General features: G+C 45.7%; 1 non-coding gene across 1 annotated transcript; it reads left to right on the top strand.

Moving 5' to 3' along the window:
- The first annotated feature begins 8694 nt into the window (after window positions 1–8694).
- Window positions 8695–8809, top strand: trnal-caa. Its single transcript has 2 exons — window positions 8695–8732; window positions 8764–8809. It is a non-coding gene; the product is annotated as a tRNA-Leu (tRNA).
- The last annotated feature ends 1699 nt before the right edge of the window (window positions 8810–10508 follow it).

Genomic DNA, 10508 nt, shown 5'->3' with positions numbered 1-10508 from the left:
TGGTGGCTTGGGTGCTTTGGCTTGCAGTTGAAAGGCAGTACTTACTGCAAATGGTGGCTTGGGTGTGGCTTGAAGTTGAAAGGCACTACTTACTGCAAATGGTGGCATGAAGTTGAAAGGTACTACTTACTGCAAATGGTGGCTTGGGTGCTTTGGCTTGCAGTTGAAAGGCAGTACTTACTGCAAATGGTGGCTTGGGTGTGGCTTGAAGTTGAAAGACACCACTTACTGCAAATGGTGGCATGAAGTTGAAAGGCACTACTTACTGCAAATGGTGGCTTGGGTGCTTTGGCTTGAAGTTGAAAGCACTACTTACTGCAAATGGTGGCTTGGGAGCTTTGGTTTGAAGCTGAAAGGCACTACTTACTGCAAATGGTAAATTGGGAGCTTTGGCTTGAAGTTGAAAGGCACTACTTACTGCAAATGGTGGCTTGGTTGCTTTGGCTTGAAGTTGAAAGGCACTACTTACTGCAAATGGTGTCTTGGGAGCTTTGAAGTTGAAAGGCACTACCTGCAAATGATGGCTTGGGTGTGGCTTGAAGTTGAAAGACAACACTTACTGCAAATGGTGGCATGATGTTGAAAGGCGCTAATTACTGCAAAAGGTTACTTGGGAGCTTTGACTTGAAGTTGAAAGGCACTACTTACTGCAAATGGAGGCTTGGGAGCTTTGGCTTGAAGTTGAAAGGCACTATTACTGCGAATGGTGGCTTGGTTGCTTTGGCTTGAAGTTGAAAGGCACTACTTACTGCAAATGGTAGCTTGGGTGTGGCTTGAAGTTGAAAGACACCACTTACTGCAAATGGTGGCATGAAGTTGAAAGGCACTACTTACTGCAAATGGTGGCTTGGTTGCTTTGGCTTGAAGTTGAAAGGCACTACTTACTGCAAATGGTGACTTGGGAGCTTTGACTTGAAGTTGAAAGGCACTACTTACTGCAAATGGTGGCTTGGGTGTGGCTTGAAGTTGAAAGGCACTACTTACTGCAGATGGTGGCTTGGGTGCATTGGCTTGAAGTTGAAAGGCACTACTTACTGCAAATTGTGGCTTGAGGTTGAAAGGCACTACTTACTGCAAATGGTGGCTTGGGTGCTTTGGCTTTAAGTTGAAAGGCACTACTTACTGCAAATTGTAGCTTGGGTGCTTTGGCATTAAGTTGAAATGCACTGCAAATGGTGGCATGAAGTTGAAAGGCACTGCTTACTGCAAGTGGTGGCTTGGGAGCATTGGCTTGAAGTTGAAAGGCACTACTTACTGCAAATGGTGGCTTGGGTGCATTGGCTTGAAGTTGAAAGGCTCTATTTACTGCTAATGGTAGCATGAAGTTGAAAGGCATTACTTACTGCAAATGGTGGCTTGGATGCAATGGCTTGAAGTTAAAAGGCATTACTTACTGTAAATGGTGGCTTGGGTGCATTGGCTTAAAGTTGAAAGGCACCACTTACTGCAAATGGTGGCATGAAGTTGAAATGCACTACTTACTGCAAATGGTGGCGTGGGTGCTTTGGCTTGAAGTTAAAAGGCACTACTGTAAATGCACTTACTTCATGTTTGCACTGTATATTGATTTTAGATAAAACGCTACCACTTACGGCTGTGATTTTTGGCCATCTTACTCAGTCCCCCTCCGCTGAGCAGGTGCAGAAAATTCTTCCCATCAATGAAAAATAAAAGTGTTATTAGTTTTTTTTTAAATATTGAGAATCTCTCTCCTGTCAATCACTCCATGAAAGCCACAAATTTTCCGGTGGGGGGGGAGGGGTTATAAAACCCGGAAATGTGTTCATACTAGCGCTCCAGAAAGCCCCCCCACCCCCCTTGGCTTGGGTGTGGCTTGAAGTTGAAAGACACCACTTACTGGAAATCGTGGAATGACGTTGAAAGGCACTACTTACTGCAAATGGTGGCATGAGGTTCAAAGGGACTACTTACTGCAAATGGTGGCTTGGGAGCTTTGGCTTGAAGTTGAAAGGCACTATTACTGCAAATGGTGGCTTGGTTGCTTTGGCTTGAAGTTGAATGGCACTTCTTACTGCAAATGGTGGCTTGGTTGCTTTGGCTTGAAGTTGAATGGCACTGCTTACTGCAAATGGTGGCTTGGTTGCTTTGGCTTGAAGTTGAAAGGCACTACTGTTGTATCTTCGTGTTTGATATCTTGATAATAACGACACAATTCAGGTTGTTTCAGTTGCCTTAATTTACTCCTTTATTCAGCTCCTTTATCTGTGTGGCGTAGTAATACTGAAAGTGCTTACATACCTAATCACAGTGTGTGTGTGTGTGGTGAGTGTGCCTGATACAAAGTAGTGCAGGAGGTTGGGACTGCTACAATGAATATGTAGCATATGTAACAACTACTTACTGCAAATTGTGGCTTGGGTGTGGCTTGATGTTGAAAGACACCACTTACTGCAAATGGTGGCATGAAGTTGAAAGGCACTACTTACTGCAAATGGTGCATTGGTTGCTTTGGCTTGAAGTTGAAAGGCACTACTTACTACAAATGGTGGCTTGGGAGCTTTGACTTGAAGTTGAAAGGCACTACTTCCTGCAAATGATGGCTTGGGTGTGGCTTGAAGTTGAAAGGCACTACCTACTGCAAATGGGGGCATGGGTGCATTGGCTTGAAGTTGAAATGCACTACTTACTGCAAATTGTGGCTTGAAGTTGAAAGGCACTACTTACTGCAAATGGTGGCATGAAGTTGAAAGGCACTACTTACTGCAAATTGTGTGGCTTGGGTGCTTTAGCTTGCAGTTGAAAGGCAGTACTTACTGCAAATGGTGGCTTGGGTGCAATGGCTTGAAGTTGAAAGGCATTACTTACTGCAAATGGTGGCATGAGGTTGAAAGGCACTACTTACTGCAAATGGTGGCATGAGGTTGAAAGGGACTACTTACTGCAAATAGTGGCTTGGGAGCTTTGGCTTGAAGTTGAAAGGCACTATTACTGCAAATGGTGGCTTGGTTGCTTTGGCTTGAAGTTGAATGGCACTTCTTACTGCAAATGGTGGCTTGTTGCTTTGGCTTGAAGTTGAAAGGCACTACTTACTGCAAATTGTGGCTTGGGTGTGGCTTGGGTGTGGCTTGATGTTGAAAGACACCACTTACTGCAAATGGTGGCATGAAGTTGAAAGGCACTACTTACTGCAAATGGTGGATTGGTTGCTTTGGCTTGAAGTTGAAAGGCACTACTTACTGCAAATGGTGGTTTGGGAGCTTTGACTTGAAGTTGAACGGCACTACTTCCTGCAAATGATGGCTTGGGTGTGGCTTGAAGTTGAAAGGCACTACCTACTGCAAATGGGGGCATGGGTGCATTGGCTTGAAGTTGAAAGGCACTACTTACTGCAAATTGTGGCTTGAAGTTGAAAGCACTACTTACTGCAAATGGTGGCTTGGGTGCTTTGGTTTGAAGTTGAAAGGCACTACTTACTGCAAATGGTGGCTTGGGAGCTTTGGCTTGAAGTTGAAAGGCACTATTACTGCAAATGGTGGCTTGGTTGCTTTGGCTTGAAGTTGAAAGGCACTACTTACTGCAAATGGTGGCTTGGGAGCTTTGAAGTTGAAAGGCACTACTTCCTGCAAATGATGGCTGGGGTGTGGCTTGGGTGTGGGTTGAAGTTGAAAGACACCACTTACTGCAACTGGTGGCATGAAGTTGAAAGGCACTACTTACTGCAAAAGGTGGTTTGGGAGCTTTGACGAAGTTGAAAGGCACTGCTTACTGCAAATGGTGGCTTGGTTGCTTTGGCTTGAAGTTGAAAGGCACTACTTACTGCAAATTGTAGCTTGGGTGCTTTGGCATTAAGTTGAAATACACTGCAAATGGTGGCATGAAGTTGAAAGGCACTACTTACTGCAAATGGTGGCATGAAGTTGAAAGGCACTACTTACTGCAAATGGTGGCTTGGGAGCTTTGGCTTGAAGTTGAAAGGCACTATTACTGCAAATGGTGGCTTGGTTGCTTTGGCTTGAAGTTGAATGGCACTACCTACTGCAAATGGTGGCTTGGTTGCTTTGGCTTGAGGTTGAAAGGCACTACTTACTGCAAATTGTGGCTTGGGTGTGGCTTGGGTGTGGCTTGATGTTGATAGACACCACTTACTGCAAATGGTGGCATTAAGTTGAAAGGCACTACATACTGCAAATGGTGGATTGGTTGCTTTGGCTTGAAGTTGAAAGGCACTACTTACTGCAAATGGTGGCTTGGGTGCTTTGGCTTGCAGTTGAAAGGCAGTACTTACTGCAAATGGTGGCTTGGGTGCAATGGCTTGAAGTTGAAAGGCATTACTTACTGCAAATGGTGGCATGAAGTTGAAAGGCACTACTTACTGCTATTGGTGGCTTGGGAGCTTTGGCTTGAAGTTGAAAGCAATACTTACTGCAAATGGTGGCTTGGTTGCTTTGGCTTGAAGTTGAAAGGCACTACTTACTGCAAATGGTGGCTTGGGAGCTTTGAAGTTGAAAGGCACTACATGCAAATGATGGCTTGGGTGTGGCTTGAAGTTGAAAGACACCACTTACTGCAAATGGTGGCATGAAGTTGAAAGGCACTACTTACTGCAAAAGGTGGCTTGGGAGCTTTGACTTGAAGTTGAAAGGCATTACTTACTGCAAATGGTGGCTTGGTTGCTTTGGCTTGAAGTTGAAAGGCACTACTTACTGCAAATGGTGGCTTGGGTGCTTTGGCTTGAAGTTGAAAGGCACTACTTACTGCAAATGGTGGCGTGGGTGCTTTGACTTGAAGTTGAAAGGCACTGCTTACTGCAAATGGTGGCTTGGGAGCTTTGACTTGAAGTTGAAAGGCACCTCTTACTGCTAATGGTGGCTTGGGTGTGGCTTGGGTGTGGTTTGAAGTTGAAAGGCACTACTTACTGCAAATGGTGGCTTGGATGCAATGGCTTGAACTTAAAAGGCATTACTTACTGCAAATGGTGGCTTGGGTGCATTGGCTTGAAGTTGAAAGGCACCACTTACTTCAAATGGTGGCATGCAGTTGAAATGCACTACTTACTGCAAATGGTGGCGTGGGTGCTTTGGCTTGAAGTTAAAAGGCACTACTGTAAATACACTTACTTCCTGTTTGCACTGTATATTGATTTTAGATAAAACGCTACCACTTAAGGCTGTGATTTTTGGCCATCTTACTCAGTCCCCCTCCGCTGAGCAGGTGCAGAGAATTCTTCCCATCAATGAAAAATAAAAGTGTTATTAGTTTTTTTTTTAAGGTTGAGAATCTCTCTCCTGTCAATCACTCCATGAAAGCCACACCTTTTCCGGTGGGGGGGGGGGGGGGGAGGGGTTATAAAACCCGGAAATGTGGGTGTGGCTCAGTCTCTGCAAGATGGAGGAGGAAGAGGTCACGACTCGCTGTCTTTAGTGGCTTTGTACCCTACTTCAAATGGTATGAAACTACACTTGAATTTGGTGGCCTTGCACCCTGCTAGAAGTGGTAAGAAACTGCACTTGAATTTGGTGGCCTTATACCCTGCTTGAAATGGAGTTTCAAGGATTAGACGCGAGTCAACTACCAGCCCACCAGCCGTGAGTGAGTGAGTTGCCAGCACAACAGGCTTGATTGACTGAGACACCAGCCCAAGAATCCATTAGGCGCACAATTTGCATACTAGCCCTCTGGAAACCAGTCCCTTCAGCCCACAACACCCATACTAGCGCTCCAGAAAGCCCCCCCCCCCCCCCCCAACTGGCCACCAATATTAGAATTGGTGGAGAGGTGGAATATTGCATTGGATGACCAGCCCTCCTGTGTGATGCTGGGACCCAACGGGTCCCACTTAGTCTAGTATACATATAAAATCTTAGTATATCACATAAGGCATCATAAATTATATACAAAAAACATAATACATGATTTAAAATCCAGAATAAAAAAAGAAAGATCAGTGTCCTACAACAAGACAGCGATACCAGTGTCTCCACAACCGGGATTGGTCGTGTGTAGTTCTAAACCTTATGTTTGACAAGGCCACGATAATTACATTTTTAGAGTCAAATGATCCTGCAAATGAATTTATGCATATGATTTCTTAGGATAGTTTCTAAATTACTGACTCCTGCAGCCACAAACATGTTACTAGCACTACACCATCTAGGTTTCCTTAGCAGTGTTCTCATGGCATCATTATAGGCTACCTTTAGTCTCTGCAAACTTGTCTTTCCGTAGTTTGACCACAGGTGTGCAGTGTAGAGTGGTGTGCAATATGCTCTAAACAGAGACACCTTCACCACAGCTGGTCACGCAACACACTTAAGCAAGATAATATTTACCTGTACATACAGCATACGTCATTGCCTATAAATATCCTCGTCATCTGTCATTTGTTCTGAAATAAAATGCCCAAGATATTTTACCTTATTACAAACACTAAGATTATTGTCAGACTATTTAAAATCAAGAAATTTTAGACATTTATCCTCTTTGGTTCTACAAATCACACCATACACAGAACATATAATAAGGAGCTGCTGGAGACCAGCGCTAGATGGACTAAAGACAACAAGATCATCTGCATACATAATATGGTTCACTAAAATATTACCAATCATGCACCCAGTATTACAGGCTTTCAATTGCTTGGACAGATCATCAATATAAAGATTTAAAAGGACTGGGGACAAAATTCCCCCTTGTCTAACCCCAAATGGGGCTGAGACCCTATTGCCCCATTTTATTTGCATAGTCTGGTGGGCATACCAGTAAGCCAGAGGTCTCACTCTTTGACATTTTAACAAAGCTTTCTATGATTAACATGATCAAAGGCTTTGGGAGCATTAATAAAGCACATAAGAATTGAAGAGTTTTTGCCTCTATATTTGTTTACAATCATTTTAACTCGCCTTCCCATGACGACCTTTCAGTCATGAGCCTCCTCCATTGCTAGAATGATGGTACACACAAACTGGGGGAACAGCACCTCATATTTTGCTTGCTTGGCTAACAACCCAATGGTATGAACTTTGAATTCTCCAATTTTAAGTACCCACCCCACCTGTGCCCCACTTCACTACGTTGCACACTTATTTATTCCATTATCCTGTTACCCCCCCACCCCGTCCTCCTTCCCCTTTCCACCTATATCCCCTTCCCCTGCCATCATGTTTCACATCTCCTCTCTATTTTATCTGACATCCTTTTCTCTTTTTCAACTGACTGTAAAGGCGGTTGCATGGGACAGTACCTGAGGAAGGGGTGGTTTGGGTGGGAAGGGACGAGTTGACCAGGGAGTTGTGGAGGGAACGGTTACCAGGGAGTATGCTTACCAACGGTTACCGCAACTCCCTGGTAACCGTTCCCTTCGCGACTCCCTGGTAACTGTTCCCTCCGCAACTTCCTGGTAACCGTTCCATCCGCAATTTCTCGGTAACCCCTTTCCGCTTTCCGCAGCATATAATCCTTCGACATTTTCACCACCTGCAAAGGGATCCCACCACTAGCCACATCTTCACATCTCCACCCCTTTCCGCCTTCTGCAGAGATCGTTCCCTCCGCAACTCCCTGGATAACTCGTCCCTTCCCACCCAAACCACCCCCTCCCCAGATACATTTCCTTGCAACTGCAGGAGGTGCAACACCTGTCCCTATACCCGCCCCCCCGACACCGTCCAAGGACCCCGACAGCTAACAATGATATATTCTACATTTTCCTTAATCTCCATTTCCGTTGCCCTATTTTCACACCTTCACACTTCTTCATCTATGTATCTCCCTCCCCTCTGACCAGTATGAAAAAGGGACCCTCGGGTGATGTCTCGACCCGAAACATCACCCATGATAAATGACGTTTAGTGCAAGATAAAGCCAGTAAAGTCAGATCAAAACAGTAGTTCAGTACTGCTCTCTAGTTATGGAGGATAGTTCAGTTGCCTGATAACAGCTGGGAAGAAACTGTCCCTGAATCTGGAGTAGTGCGTTTTCACACTTCTGTATCACACCTCTATCACTTGCCAGGCTTTGTCCCGCCCTCTCCTCCCTTTTTCCAGCATCCTCCCTCCTTCTGAAGGATCCCAACCTGATACATCACCTATCCATTTCCCTCCACAGGTGCTGCCCGACCCCCTAAGTTACTCCAACTTTGTGTGTTTTTTTAAGTAGGATTTGGTTCACAAGCAATGGAGAAACTAAATAAAATCCCACTGTAAAATATATATATATTTTAATGCTGTAGCTGGATATCTAATGAAAGATCTTTGAGCTGAACCTTTTTGGCAGGTCCTCTCTCCACTGATGCTGCCTGACCTATTGGGTGTTTCCAACATTGAAGTGGAAGCCCCTGCAGTCATTCCCAATGAGCATGCGCGCTCCTCCGGCACCCGATGCTGACGCACGGAGCACACGCTCGTATACAGTACACGCGCACGCGCAGAGCACACGTACGTAATGCACGCGCGTGGCCGACCCCGATCCAACATGGCGACGGCGCGCGCCCCCTCCCCGCTCGAGCACGCGCACCGGGTTCCATCGCGTCCCGCCGGCGACCAACGGCTGTAAACAACGGGCAGGCGCGGAGTCGGAGGACGGAGAATGTCGGGGGTAGATTAGATTAAGAGACAAGAAAGAACGAAGTGTTCGCCGAAAATAGACTTATAACCGGTCGAAAAAGAGGAATAAAAGGCAAGCGCCGCACGGGTAAGCTGATGGGTTTGTAGCTCGCTGCCGCTGCGCCTGGCAGCTGTCAGGATGGCCGAGTGGTCTAAGGCGCCAGACTCAAGGATGCGTCCTTCCCCGACAACGGGGCGGGTGTTCTGGTCTCCGACTGGAGGCGTGGGTTCGAATCCCACTTCTGACAAGTTTTTTCCGTCACCTTGTTCAAATTTAAATTTATGCCATCTCTCCGCTTCCATCGTCTTCCTGCACACGGTTGCTTTCTTCACTTCATGCAGGCTAGGTTAGGGTCTACGGCTTACGCACAAGCAATGTTATATGAGAGCAAAACACAAAGTTCTAGAGTGTAGGAATGTTACAAAATTTTGAGATTTTAAAAATCAAGTCTGCAATTTATCCCATCAGATAAAGCATAAAAAGAAGTTTAATTTGACATCTAATTCACTTTCAGTATTAAAAAAGACATGGCCATTTTCATACTCTGAAATTATCATCTCATTCCCTATTGCTTTTCCATTGACTTAACACAAAAGCTGTGATCGAGGACAGTCAAAAGCCCATAACTTTCTTATAAATTAAGAGAACTGAATGAAATGTTCAGTTATTATAGATTGTGATTCATAAATCTCGGCCAGAGCTTCTGCAATTTCTTCGTTAGCTTCACATAGTGTCATATCTGATTTCTGATGTGTGTGGGGGGCGGGGGTGGGGGAAACTTTTAAAATCTTTCCCCTGCACAGAGAACCCGATCTTTTCCCTGTCGGGTTGTCGTTGGGGCCTAGCACCGTGGGCGGCCTCCAACCGGAACGACCTGGGGCTCCAGTCACGGAGCCTGCGGACTTACCCACCATCGAGGAGTTGACCGAGTTCGGAGCGGGAGGAGCTGTGGTGGCGCGCTGCTGCGGCCCGACCCCGGGGATTCGGAGGCTCCAACCGCAGGTCTGGTGGACAGTAACACCAGGAGCCCGCGGGTCCATGCTGGGAGACCGCTTTTCGGGGCTTCCGCAACGGCGACTTCTCCTGCCCGAGTTGCGGGGTTAAAAATTACCTGGAGGGGGGCCTTACATCGCCCGGCGCGGCTTTAAATGGCCGCGGGACTTGCTAGCGCCCGCCGGGGGCTCCAACACCAAGACCCGGAGCGCGGCCTTGCATCACCCGGCGCGGCTTTAATGGCCGCGGGACACTTACCATCGCCCGCCGGGGGTTTTGACTCTGACATCGGGAGGAGAATGAGGAGTGTAGGGGAGAGATAAGACTTTGCCTTCCATCACAGTGAGGAGGAGATTCACTGTGATGGATGTTTGTGTAAATTGTGTTGTGTCTTGGTTCTTTTTCTTGTGTGTATGACTGCAGAAACCAAATTTCGTTTGAATCTCAATGAGGTTCAAATGACACAAATAAATAAATTGTATTGTATTGATCAGGCCTGGGAGTCCCACATGCCTGCGTTTGCTCCATATCTCTCTAAACCTATCCTATCCATGAACCTGCCTAAATGTTTCTGAAATGTTTTGATACTACCTACCTCAACTATCTCCTACGGCAGTTCATTCCATATACCTACCATCCACTATGCAAAAATAGTAGCACCTATTAAATCATTCCCCCCTCACCATAAACCTATGTCCGCTGATTCTCGATTCCCTTACTCTGGGTAAAGTATTTTCTATCTCAAACATAGCTAACCATGTTAAATACTCCTGGTGCTTTCTTTTAATTTCAATGAGAAAAAGGGAAGTTTAATAGATATTTTGTGTGTCATATGAAAAATTCAAAATGGGCAGTAAAAATGAAAATGTTTCAGGGTGGACTAGTGACGAACCATTTTAGAATAAAAAGCATTTTTAGTAGAAGAGTTGGCTAAAGTTTGGAGTAAACAAGGA

The sequence above is a fragment of the Amblyraja radiata genome, chromosome 1 (assembly GCF_010909765.2).
Source record: "Amblyraja radiata isolate CabotCenter1 chromosome 1, sAmbRad1.1.pri, whole genome shotgun sequence".
Taxonomy (NCBI): Eukaryota; Metazoa; Chordata; class Chondrichthyes; order Rajiformes; family Rajidae; genus Amblyraja; species Amblyraja radiata.
This window is presented reverse-complemented; position numbering and strand designations above follow the sequence as displayed.